General features: G+C 43.3%; 1 long non-coding RNA gene across 6 annotated transcripts in view; it reads left to right on the top strand.

The window, feature by feature from the left end:
* The window catches only part of LOC148686849 (uncharacterized), a 65,073-nt gene extending 53,732 nt beyond the window's left edge, over positions 1-11,341 (top strand). For all 6 annotated transcript variants that reach the window (XR_015948115.1, XR_015948114.1, XR_015948117.1 and 3 more), the window contains 2 exons: positions 6,308-6,390; positions 10,839-11,341. This is a non-coding gene — a long non-coding RNA (uncharacterized LOC148686849). The remainder of the gene's footprint in view (positions 1-6,307; positions 6,391-10,838) is intronic.
* The last annotated feature ends 1,725 nt before the right edge of the window (positions 11,342-13,066 follow it).

Below are 13,066 nucleotides of genomic sequence, written 5' to 3'. Positions count from 1 at the left end.
ACACACACACTGCCCTATTTCTACTCTTGTTGAGGTATATAAACTGCCACCACTTCCCAGGTGGGTTAATTGTTTTGAGAGGGAAGCGGGCTGAGGTAGGTGGTTTGTTAAGATCATATGGGCTTAGAAAACAATTATTTGCAGTTTTTTGGGGAACAGCTAAGATCACTTCCAAGTCAAAAGGTGACAAGTTCACCCACGCAGAATTTAAAGCTGGCATTTGTGATGAGGCATGTGAAACTAACCGAGAGCACAAAATAATCTTAAATTTAACAATGGTAACCCAAGTGGGCCATTCCAAGAAATGTGAATGAGAATGGACTGATGCGATGAGCATGACCATGCTATGATCAATCTTTCCTTCTTAGTTTAATTGCTTTTAGCCAAAATACTTTTTTATTTATTAACAAAAAAAGTTGCAAAAAAACCCCCAACAACCCAAAAAGAAAGAAAACAAAAAATCAAAAATGTGAGCCATAAAGTGTTACAGTACAAAAATACAAAGATGTGGCACTCCACTTTCCTTCTCTTGTTTGGTTTTAGAAAAAAGAAAAAAGTGCTCTAAAACAGAAATGCACATAATATTGTATATTGTCAAGCACATCTACAGAGAGAGAGAACACTGAAATTTGCAGAACATTGTGGAACACATTTAAGTGTGAATAACCAGTATGAATGGTGTCCCACCAAGTTGACTTGCAACGTAAACAAAGGGATAAGTCAGAAATCAACTGATGTTACTTTTTAGGATCATGAAATAATCACATTGATATACTATGAATGCTTCTTAATAATGAAAACTCCAAGTGAAAAGTAATGTAGCAACTAATAATGACTTGTGTGTTGCTAAAAGTGACAAAATCTGGCACTTTCTGAATGAGATTTAGCTCCAATTCAAACCTAGATTATTGATTCATATTTTTCTTAAATGCCACATGTTGACACTCATCTGCCTCGGGAGACGATGGAAGAATTAGCCATCGGGGGTGAAGTCAAACCATTGGAGACTTACAGCACCTGCTGAGGCTGTAGAGACCAATATGGGAGAGACATGTTTTATTTCAGGTGGGGCAGATGAAGGCACCTGGTTTTGCTGCTACAGGTGCACCATCAGGACTTTTTTTCAAGCTGGAACTCGCTGGAACTCAGTTCTGGCACCTCTCAGGCAGGCGCTATTTCTATTGTAAGAGAACAAGGGAGGTGGTCATGGTGAGTTCCAGCACCTCTTTTTCTAGAAAAATTGCACTGTGCACCATGGAATTTCTTCTCTCCTCCCAGTGGTCATTCCTCCTCTGGTCACTGCTGTAGATACCTGACTGTCTGTCTCCAGGCATTGTGCTCATCTGCAAGGTTTCCCACATGGCAAGGTTAATGATGCCAGCCTTCATGTTAGGTTTGCAGACATCTTATTGATAAGTAGGAAATGTATATTCCGTGGTGCAATAGGCAAATCCATAGACTTCCAGCTTTTCTGTTTATGACCTCGTTGCACTCTTTTTGCATCCCTGCTCCAGAGGGACATGGTGATATCATGACACTACACGAATACAGTGCTTTCCCTGTACTCACACATTTGTTAAAAGGCCCAGTGGAGCCTCTGAACGGGGACTGCATATTTACCCACCCACAAGATCTGAGTACATGTTCAGACCCGGGGAGCAAATCCTCTCTAACTGGAACCCCAGAATTTGGTGCATATTCCGTTTGGGGAGATGTCTGGAGGCATCCCCAGTCACACAGGCCCCTTCATAATAATATGCTATGCCTTCTGCTTCAAGGAAGTATCATGCCCTGTTCACCTTGCTTGATTTTGTCCAAAAAGGACATTTACCTAAGTATAGTCTAGATTGGGGGTGCCAAAGAACAGGGAAAACAATGTACATGAATTATGAGCAAGATAAACTAGACCTACTACTCTGAGAATGAATCAATATTGTAATTAAAACATCAAAGGCAGTTCAAATAAATCTAAGCTCTGTTTAGAAAGCAGATGCCAAGAACATCTTTTCCATTTTCGTGGTGTTCTCAGTTTGCTTTGCACACACCCATCACAGAGTGTCAATGCCCTGAAATTACCTAGTGTAAAGAGGGTATAGGGCATTTTGCTGCCGCCGCCGCCACCGCCATCCAAAGCCAGCTATGTTTCAAGTGTCTCATAAAACACAGAAGAAAAGAAACATGATAAATTAGGCATCCATCCCAAGTGGATGTTTTTCTATCCAAATTCAACCCCTAAAGGAATGTTACGCGCATAGATAAACAAAGGGAGAGAAAGGGTGGGGATATGTTAGAATGTAACAGAACGCAAATTGCAAGCTATGAATGAAATCAAGTCACAACAACTTTGCCGTTAACAATTTCCATATTTGGTGTGCTCTGCTGTATCCAAATTTACCTTTGCCCAAAGTAAAAGTGGGTGAACCTACAGTTGTTGCAGCAGAATTTATCCAAGGTCTACCATTCACTTATTGTATCAAAAGTTGAGTGCAAACTCAAGGTGAGGTTGATGTGAATAGCCAACACAAGGGGGGATGAATGACCAGCAAAAAGAATATTGCTGGATCATTAGGAAGCTCAAGAACATCTTTTCTGATAAAAAGGGAAGTATGCTTTGTCATAAATAGCTGCAAAGTGTTCTGTGTCCAGATCACAACCCAGAAAGAAAACAGGAGCAAATTGTTTCAAAAGTCCTTCCCAAGGCAACCCACCAAGTGGCAGATGCCAGGAGGTGAGGACTGGCGGAAAGTTGTTGGACAGAGCTCTGTATGGCCTGCCTTAGCATCAGCTTGTGCACTTTCCTTGGGCACAATGTAGGATGCTGAAGTGAGAGTTCCCTCACAGTCCTTATGGGTCTTGTCTTGTGCACAGAACGGAAGCAGGCTCCATATTTCCAGGCAGCAAAAATATCATAGGCCAGCCCTGCAGGTGTCGATATGTTACCTTCCCACAAAAGTTGACAGTTCACTGCCAAAGAACCTGGCCCTAATTCACACAATCCACAACACAATTGAGCTCAAGCCATGTGTTGTTGTTTTTTTAATCACTGTATTCCCTCAAAGTCAACAGAACAAAGAAATAGAATTATCAGCAGCTATAATTACAACAACGTTACACTCCACATATTATTATGTAGTAGCGTTAACAACAACAAAAAGTGCTGCTTAGAATATTTGAAAAGAAAAACAAACCTTTGCCGAAGCTGAACATATCTGATGAGGTGTGTGTGTTTTTTTCATATTGCGGAGCCAACCACTGCTCTTATATCGCTAGATGGACCCAGCAAATGAGTCCCCGTTTCCTGGAGTGGAATCAATGTAGCTGCACACATTTGTAAATGAGGTCATGGCAGTCACCCAGAGACAGCGACATGCTTGGAATCTGAAATGAAGGATTCTAATGCTCAGGAAGTCGAAGAGGCAGCCCCCAAAGGTGTCTGCAGACAAGCTCTCTTCACGATGCTAGCTTGTGCCTGACTTGATCAAATTATTTTTCGGGGGGAGTTGTGAATGATTTGCTGTAAACTAGCAGGTTCCTAGAGGTCATGAACACAACGAGGAGTGAGGGTGGAGGATACACTGCTGCCGTCAACCACAAGCAGCTGTTGCAGCAATGCCGGCTAAGCCAAAGAGACTTGTAGTGAAACTTTCGGGGAATGTCTGCAATGTCTTAGCTTGGCCCATGCAAATGAAGGTTGTCCATTAATGTTGCATAGAATTGCCAGTAATTAGAACATCACTGGTAGGCCACCAACATTATTAATGCCTGTTATGATTGTTTTATAAGACAATAAGTCACTCCTGCATGACTCTAATGCTGCTGGAAGTTCTGAGCTCATAGCTTGGGCCAGCATTTCTCAACCGCTGTTCCACGGCACACTAGTGTGCCGCGAGACGCTGGCTGGTGTGCCGCGACGTGCGGCGACGAGAAGGGCGATTGACATTGTCACATGCCTGGCGGCCGCCAATAACCGACGCTAACCCGCCGGAAAGGAAGCCGGCCGGGTCACGACGTGGGGCGAGCGCAGCTCTCAACAGCCACCACCACGGGAGGGTGGTTTTAGACAAACTTAAAGAAGCTGGCTGGATGAGCTCAACCTGAAACTTGCTGAGCAAAGGATTGTGCTGGCAGAGAAATCAGCGGCTTGTGAAGCCTTATTACAGGAGATTGCAACCAACACAGCAATTGGCAAGTGTTTCTTACAGTCATAATTATATAGTCAATATAGGGCAGCACAGAGTTAAATTTTTTAACTTTTTTAATGGTGGTGTGCCTCTTGATTTTTTTCATGGAACAAGTGTGCCTTGGCCCAAAAAAGGTTGAGAAACACTGGCTTGGGCTACAACAGCTATGAAGAAGATTGTCTATCTGAGGAAGATGTTTCCCTTCTTGCCCTTTCACGGTTGCATTATCCCTCTGAAGCCAGCATCGTTTGAAATCAACTCGCTAATATCTTATCTTTAATAGCCTTCTAAAAACAGACCAAAGGGGACTTTGCAAAGTCAAGACGGCAGTCATCACTTCACGTTTAACTGGCCAGCTCACTTGGCCCTCCTTAAAGGACGCAGAGCGCGCAGCTCACAAGTCTGTGTGCCTTCTCAGAAACCTATCGCGCAACATGTAAAAATAAGAAGGTGTCTGCAAAATGAAAAGTGCTTCTTGCTCAGACGTTACTGAATGTCTCTCTGGCATCTATTTTCAGCTTGGGGAAGCAACTTAACAACATCCAATATTTGTGCTTAGGTCACAAAGGCCATTGGGAAGAACAAGGCAGCCATCTCCAGACACAGATTCGGGTGCCATGAATGTGCAGCCAAGAGGAAGTTCCTTAATGTAGCATTAAAAGGTTCAATAAGTTGGAATTAATTCTCACTGATTTTAAAAGGCAAGTGCTAATAGAAGTCCTTGACTTTGACAAGATTATGCTTGGGTGTTTTGACAAAAGGGGAAATTAATTAGGAATGTGTGAACCTGTCAATTTCAGATTCCCTCATTTCCCCATTGTTAGGTTCAGTTTATCACATTTCCATTCCACATCAGCATGTTTATTTTCTTATTTTAAAGTCCTCATGAAAATTCATCAACATTTTAGTGAACATTTCTCTAAATCAGTGGTTCCCAACCCCCCAACCCCTGATCCCTTGAAAATTCCTGATGGTCTTGGCAGACCATGTAATGATTCATTTATTTATTGCCCATTGTGGGAATTGTAAGCTGCTATATGGTTTTTAATTGTATTTTAATTGTTTCTTTTATTTTATTGTATTGCATTACAATTTGCATTCCATAAAATTCAAGTTATAATGCAATAAAATGCAATAAAAGAAACAAAAGAAGCAATAAAAATACAATCTAAAATTTGGAAGAAAAAAAACTGGTTCTGTGACATAGAGACACCCAATACTCAATTGTGAAAAGGAGTTTTTAAAAGAAAAATGAATATGTCATGTGCCAAACCCATTATATTTTTGTCATTTTGCTTTCATATGGCATAATACATACAAAATTTGCTGTTGCAAATCCCCCAAACATTGTTGTAACACTTTGGATGATTTATAAAAATTGCCTGCTAATAAAACAGATTCAAGGGTGGCTATTTTCTTGGAAGAAGAATGAAGTAGAGAGCATAACTCTTTCTTATGCCCTTGCCTCTCCTTGGACAATAGTGTAAAAAAAAAGCCCTAAACTCCAAAAAAAGGATAGTGTGTCTTCTTGTACTCTGTGAAGTATCATGGACATTGATGGTGCTATGTAAATAATAAGGACACTTTGTGTAAGTAGCAATTTGCCTCCTGCCAAAGACAAACAAGCCAGGCATAGAATCAATGGGATGCTTGGACCAACCAGTAGTTTAAGGACATTATGTGAGCTTTCAGGCTCCATAGACTGCTTCTTCAGACAAAAAAACCTCAATGTTCATAGTACAAAAGGTGGAGTGAAAGCACTTACATGCTCAGTTTGGTTTAGACAAAGAGCAGGAATAACTGCTTAATTAGCTCTCTCCATGGCCAAAAGTGTTGACGTCTTTCTGGTTCTCACACTGTAGAGCTGGAAGGATGCCCATGCAACACAATGGAGGAAAGGCATTAATCTACTTGTAAAGCTGACTAGATTTTGGGCCAGCACAGCAAGCTTTGCAATGGTAGATGATAGGAAGAAGCAATGGCCAAATACACACCACCACCACCACAGCCCCCCTCCCAGCTCCTAGTCTCTGTGGAATTTTCCATCATTTTATTTCAGTGAATCGCTTCTTCTTATTGAAAGTTTCCTTGCTTTAAGTATGAGCTACTTCTTTCTCTATTTTCAGAGGGAAGATAATACCATCTCATTGATTCTTCGTCTCTGCTTCTGTTGACCCTGCCAGAGAGATGCCAACAATTGGGATGGCTGGTTAGTTATTTGCTATTATGCAGCTCAGCCACCAGATGTCTCTATTCTTTATTTTATGTAAAACTAGAGGACTAAGCTCTGCTGAGATGGTTGGTAAGGGTTGTAAGGGAAAGGGGAGCTCTGCCAATTTCTTTTTCATCATCACTATCATGCTTGTAATACAAAGGGTCGAGCAAATGCTTACATTCTATGTTCGATGTAGGCAAAGAGCAAGAATGTGTGGCATTTAATCAAATTCAGTGCCATGGGAGTGTATGTGTGTTTGGAGATGTTCCAAAATACATTAAGTAAACTTTTTATAGCAAGGAAAGCCAATTTGGTGCCCTCCAGATGGTTTCGGACTACAGCACTCATCAGTGCCAGCTAGAATGGTCAAAGGTTAGGGGTGATGGGCCTTGTAGTCCAGCAACATAAGAACACAAGAAGAGCCTACTGGATCAGGCCAGCAGCCCATCTGGTCCAGCATCTTGTTCTTACAGGAACCAACCAGATGCCTGTGGAAAACCCACAAGCAGGACCAGAGGAATACCTACGCTCCCTTGCGCCCTTGGCAAGGAGATAGATCAGTAGCCCTGTCCTTTGCATCCCTGGCAAGGTATAAGCACCACCAAAGCTGGAAGAGTCCATGGACTAGAAACTCAAAAAGCTTGCTTTTCATCGCCTTTCTCACTTCACCAGTTACTTACTCTGCGACCATGGGTCGGGGCTGCTCTGCTCCATCTCTCCTTCTCCTTCGTCAGGCAGGCAGTCTGCCTGCCTGCCGTCCTGCCTTCCTGCCCTCTCAGAACAATGGAGGAGCAGCCCAGGGAGCGTGTGGAGGAACTGACGGAGGTGGGGAACGCTGAATAATTTTGGGGTCTTCTTAAAGAATGCTTGACAACTTCCAGGGTGTCCTGGTATTTACTTTTTGAAATATGGGAACCATATCTTAACCAACCCCCTAGGTATGCCCCTGAGCAAGACCTAAGCAGAAGACCACTCTCCCCGTCTGCAGTTTCCAGCAACTGGTACTCAAAAACATTTATGCCACTGATCATGGAAGCAGAGCGTAGCCATCATGGCCAGTTGCCATGCAATGGAAGTACTATATTGGCTGCCCTCTGTTTTATAGATTCAATATAGATTCAATGAACAAGGATAGTACTAAAGACCAACCATTTGAGATAATAGGCATGTGTGTGTGTGTATCGACTGTGTCAGACGAACACGGCTACCTACCTGAATCTCATACTGGACAATTAGATATTACAAGACTAACAGCACAATTCTAACTATTTCTACTCAGAAGTAAGTCCTATTGAATTTACTCCCAGGGAAGTGGTAGATTTAACTTGGGACATGGGTGGCACTGTGGGTTAAACCACAGAGCCTAGGGCTTGCCATTCAGAAGGTCAGCAGTTCAAATCCCCGCGATGGGGTGAGCTCCCGTTGCTCGGTCCTAGCTCCTGCCAACCTAGCAGTTTGAAAGCACATCAAGTGCAAGTAGATAAATAGGTACTGCTACAGCGGGAAGGTAAACGGCGTTTCCGTGTGCTGCTCTGGTTCGCCAGAAGCGGCTTTGTCATGCTGGCCACATGACCTGGAAGCTGTACGCCGGCTCCCTCGGCCAATAACGCGAGATGAGCACTGCAACCCCAGAGTTGGTCACGACTGGACCTAATGGTCAGGGGTCCTTAAATGGGAGATTAGGCTTGCAGTCCTCCAGTGCTGCTGATGCAATAGAATTACTGAAAATAAAGTCTCAAAATTTTCAAAGAAATGTAGAACATGTATCCAATTTAGGCATGAACTTACATTAAGAGTTAAAGTAAGTGAAAACAGAATATTTCTTTTGTTTCAGCAGCGGTCTGGTATGGGCTAGACGTATTTGAAGAAATGGCATTTTGTTATTTGGATGCCCCTTTAATGTACTTTGTAAACAACTGTATTTCCAGACTGATTATGGTTGAAATGCTGCAAGTTCATTTGACCTCCAGAGTTAAGTACATCCTTGGGCTACCACTTAACACAACACTTTGGGAATGTAAAGTCTTAGGGTGCCTTTGGCCTTTCTACCAGTTTCTTAATCTGCTTACAAGATCTCCTTGCACTTTGACCCTTTGGAAAAACGTTTGCTCCATGTAAATGGTGAGACTCTTAAACTATTGTGTGGGAGCAATTATCAAGGCCTTAGAGATCTTGCAGGCAGGCTGTCTATATACCAGAGTTAAAGGGATGGTGTGGTGGGGCTGAGAGGAGAGAGAGACAGACATTTTTACTCAGATAACTTTTTTTTTAACATTCTGTACAGTATATGCATTGTGCAGGCTCAGCTTCACAAGCTACAGCATGGACTCTTGTCCCCAGGAGATTACAAACCACATTTTGGGAGAGGCAACAGAGGAAAGACTAGGGCAGGTGAGGCAAAGGAAGCAAAGAAGGAAGCAAAAAGGATTTGGTGAAAAGAGTTGCTGCAGGCAGCATGGGAAGGTTCACTGATAGAGGGGCCACTTATGCATTGCCCCCCACCCCCAAAAGGGAATGCATCACCAAAAAAGAGCACTAAAAGTGGTGTAGATTTGCATAACCTTAAAAAAAGATAAAGGACCCCTGACAGTTAAGTCCAGTCGCAAACGACTCTGGGGTTGCGGCGCTCATCTCGCTTTACAGGCCGAGGGAGCCAGCGTACAGCTTCCGGCTCATGTGGCTAGCATGGTTGTTTATGGCCCATGCAATTTCTGGGCAACCCACCTGAAAAACTGTTGTTGTTTAGTCGTTCAGTCGTGTCTGACTCTTCGTGACCCCATGGACCAGAGCACGCCAGGCACTCCTCCTGTCTTCCACTGCCTCCTGCAGTTTGGTCAGATTCACGTTGGTGGCCCACCCAATCTGTAAGAACCTTAAATTCAGTGATAATGCAGGATAATCTTCGCAGACAGCCCACTGGTGGAATGTGACCACACTGGTAGACAAATTCATGGAGGAGAGGGCTGTCGATGGCTACTAGCCATGACTGGCTGTGCTCTGCCTCTACAGTTGGAGGCAACAATGCTTCTGAATGCAAGCTTCTGGAAACCACAAAAGGGGAGTGTGCTCTGGGGCTCGAATCTTGTTTGTGGGTTTCCCACAGGCATCTGGTTGGCCACTGTGAGACATGTTCTGATAGTCTGATGAAAACAATTGATGTTATTAGTTGTACCCCAACTTACAGGTTCATGTCTCTATGCTGATCTACAACAGACATATTTTAAATATACTGTTGTACCTCGGAAGTCGAACGGAATCTATCCTGGACTCTGTTCGACTTCCGAAACGTTTGGAAACCAAGGCACAGTTTCTGGTTGGCTTTGCAAACCGGAACACTCACTTCTGGGTTTGTGGTGTTTGGGAGCCAAAACGTTTGATCCTGAATGCAAGGCATTCAGGATCCAAGGTACGTTTGTATATGCTGCAATGTATTTTGCTGATCGTTTCACATTTTTATATTTATAGGCAAGCATAGGTTTAAACAAGTTAACTGCCTCTGTTAGGATTTTATCAAGAAGTGCATAGCACGGCTAAAAAACAACAACACTTTAAAGCACAGAAATAACCCTGTTGCAGATGTAGCATTCATGTCAAATGTGTTACAGTAAACTGACATGGAATATTGAATGTGTTTTGTTTGGAGAAATGAAGAGAGTGGTGTTTGTTAGTGACAACAGAGGATGTGTCTGCCCCCTTTGAGAGTACAATTTAATTGTCTCTTCAAACAGATTTACTTCAGTTTCCGCATCTACGGATATATTAGAGCCACACCTAGAAACCTGCTACCAGAGGGATGCAGACAAATTAGAACAAGAGCTGGGGAAATTATAAACTGTTCAAAGGATGGTTTATGAGGAACTATGAAAAGAACAAAAAGCCCCCAAAACATTTAATTTGACTCATCTGGGTGAGCAAAAGATGTATAGGACTAATCCTACCATAAATCTCTGTGGGTTGGGGAAGGGAACTGGCTGATTTTAGGGTACATGAGCTCTTTATTGCCCAACTCTATTGAATAGCCTGGGAGAAGGCAGCTTTTTCTGCCCACATACACTCTCTTTAAATTCCCTTTAAAAATCTTGCTTCTCATTTTTCACATCCTTTTCTAGTGCTCCTGATTATGGAGGCCAAGTTGAAAGAATGATGGCATTCTATCTAAAAGACTCGAAAGCAAGAGGGCAAATATTAAAAACCACAGATTTACTACTGCTTTCGACGTTCAGCTCATAATGCTAAAAAGTTATCTCTGTATTTTAAATATTTGTGGTTCAAAGATACAGACTGGACTCTTGTGCTGCAGCTCCCTGGGATAAGCTGGGGACCTGTTACACTAATCAGCATCCTTTGAATTGTTTCTGGGAAATGCAGTGCGGATGCTAAAGGTGATGCAGAATGAGATACACATAGAAAAGCATCACCAAAGTATTTCCCTCTCTCTACAGTAGTGACCAGAGGGGGAATGACCACTGGGAGGAGTGCAGAAATAAGAAACGCAATGGTACACCTGCATCAGCACAACCGGATGCCTTCATCTGCCCCAGCTGCAACAAAGCATGTCTCTCCTGAATTGGTCTCTACATCCACAGCAAGCCCTGAAACTCCCCAACAGTTTGACTTCACCCTCGAAGCCGCACTCTTCCATTGTTTCCCGAGACAGACGGATACCAACCAGCTAACTGATTTTATTCTGTATCCCTCTTGTACCCTTTTTATATCTCAGCATCTCCTTTGCATGCCAGGAGGTCACAGCTTCATCAGTGGCATCTCTAGGTAGGACTGAGAAAGGTCTCTCTGCACCTGAAATCTTGAGTTGCTCCTACCAGTCAGAGCCATAGACAATACATAGCGAGATGGACCACTGTTCTGATTCATTTCCTATGTTCCTATTAAAATGATGAATAAAATAAAACACAATTGCTTTCCCTGCACGCTTGCCCATGAAGTGCAGTTGGGACCTAGTTGTCTTTCCCAGTTCTTTTGAATGTTAATTATCAGACAAGAATGAACAGCCAGATATAAATGGGGAGGGTTAGCATCAACAACAGCAAAGATTTACTGCAAACAAATTCAGAAGGTGCATATACTCTTCAGGCTGTCAATCATTATAATCAGAAAAGTGGTCCGCAAATTTCAGTCTGCAAACACTGACACCTGTTTTTCTACCCTGCTGGACTCTGCCTGGATTCAAAGTACCCAATTCTGATCGGCCCTCAACTATTAATTACAAGCAAGAGGTTGCCAGAGCCCTGGCGATAAGCTATACTTATGCAGCTCATCTTCATCTAACACCTGTTAGTTCTTGCTCATAGCAAAGAGTTTAGGGCGGATTCATAGGAAGGCATTACAACAGTAGTCTGCCCTGGGATGGGGGGAAAAAAACTCCCCAGAATGGTTATGCTTGAAATATTTTATTAAACTTGGCAGCATGTGATTTCCAGAAAGAAAGAAAACAAAGATCACACACTTCTCTAAGGGGGAGGGGGCTCATTTGAAATCTTTTTCACCCTCTCCCCCTTTTAAATATGGGTTTGTGGCACTTTGCTGCATATGAATGAGAGGCCCTAATGAACAGTAACCTGAAATTGAGGGATTTTCGTTATTGAAGGAAATTAACCTTGTTTAAAGGAAATGAGCATTCAGAGACCGAGTGGAAAGCTATAATTTAAATGATATCTGAAGCCAGTTTCTTTATTCAATGTGTCATTAAAACAGTGGGGGGAAGTTTCACAGAACAGCCTCGGGGAACACTCAGAACCGATACCGTGCATTCCCGTGCAAGGCTCCAATATATTAATAAATTATGCTAATAAGAAACAAAGGAGCAGAGGAGACAAAGTCAAAGCATAGGACCCCTTTCAGTCTCAATTTGTAGCCAACCATGTGTAGGCTCCTGGGAGCAAGGTAACAACAGTCTGATCTCCTTTAAAAGAAATACCGGTAGCACCCCCTCTTTCTTTTTGCTTCCAAAAAGGTGACAACATCACCACAGAAAGAGAGAAAGGAAGAGAGAGAACAGAGGGCCTTTCCATGGTCAATATGCAGACAGGGCAAGGGAAATCAAATGGGACAACGTTTTCCAAGCTTTGCCGTTGAGCAACTCTCCAGCATATATTGAACAACAATGTAAGAATCATGAGCAATACACTTTCATGCAGTTCTCATTAGCCCCAGCTAGCATGATCAATGGGATTATAGGATCTTGTGTCCAACAATGTAGGAGGGGCAACATTTTGGCTACCCATGATCTAAACCAGCACAACAGAGAATCTACTTTCACGGATATATTTTACAATGCTTGCATTATCCCCCTGCCCCACCATGGGCGTACCCAGCACTGGGCAGGGGGGCAGCTGCCCCCCCCCCCCAAGCAAAAAAGGGAGAGCACAGCATGACAGGAAGGGACGCTGCAAGCTGTGCTCCGCCTCAGCCTGCTGGGCTGAAGCGAAACGGCGGCAGCAAAGCTGCCTCCGTCAGGGAAACCTGGACCTGGACCTGGACTAACTTGAGCCCACACTACTTCAATTCACAGCGAGCACATGTATGCAAATGAGGTGCCGTGGAGCATTGTGGGGCAGCACAGGCCCAGGTCCAGGTTTCTCTCGACGGAGGCAGCTTCGCTGCTGCTGCCTCGTTTTAGTCACCGCTGCCAGTAAAGGAGCGGGCGAGGCAG

This window comes from Zootoca vivipara, chromosome 2 (assembly GCF_965207765.1).
Source record: "Zootoca vivipara chromosome 2, rZooViv2.hap1.1, whole genome shotgun sequence".
Classification (NCBI taxonomy): domain Eukaryota; kingdom Metazoa; phylum Chordata; class Lepidosauria; order Squamata; family Lacertidae; genus Zootoca; species Zootoca vivipara.
This window is presented reverse-complemented; position numbering and strand designations above follow the sequence as displayed.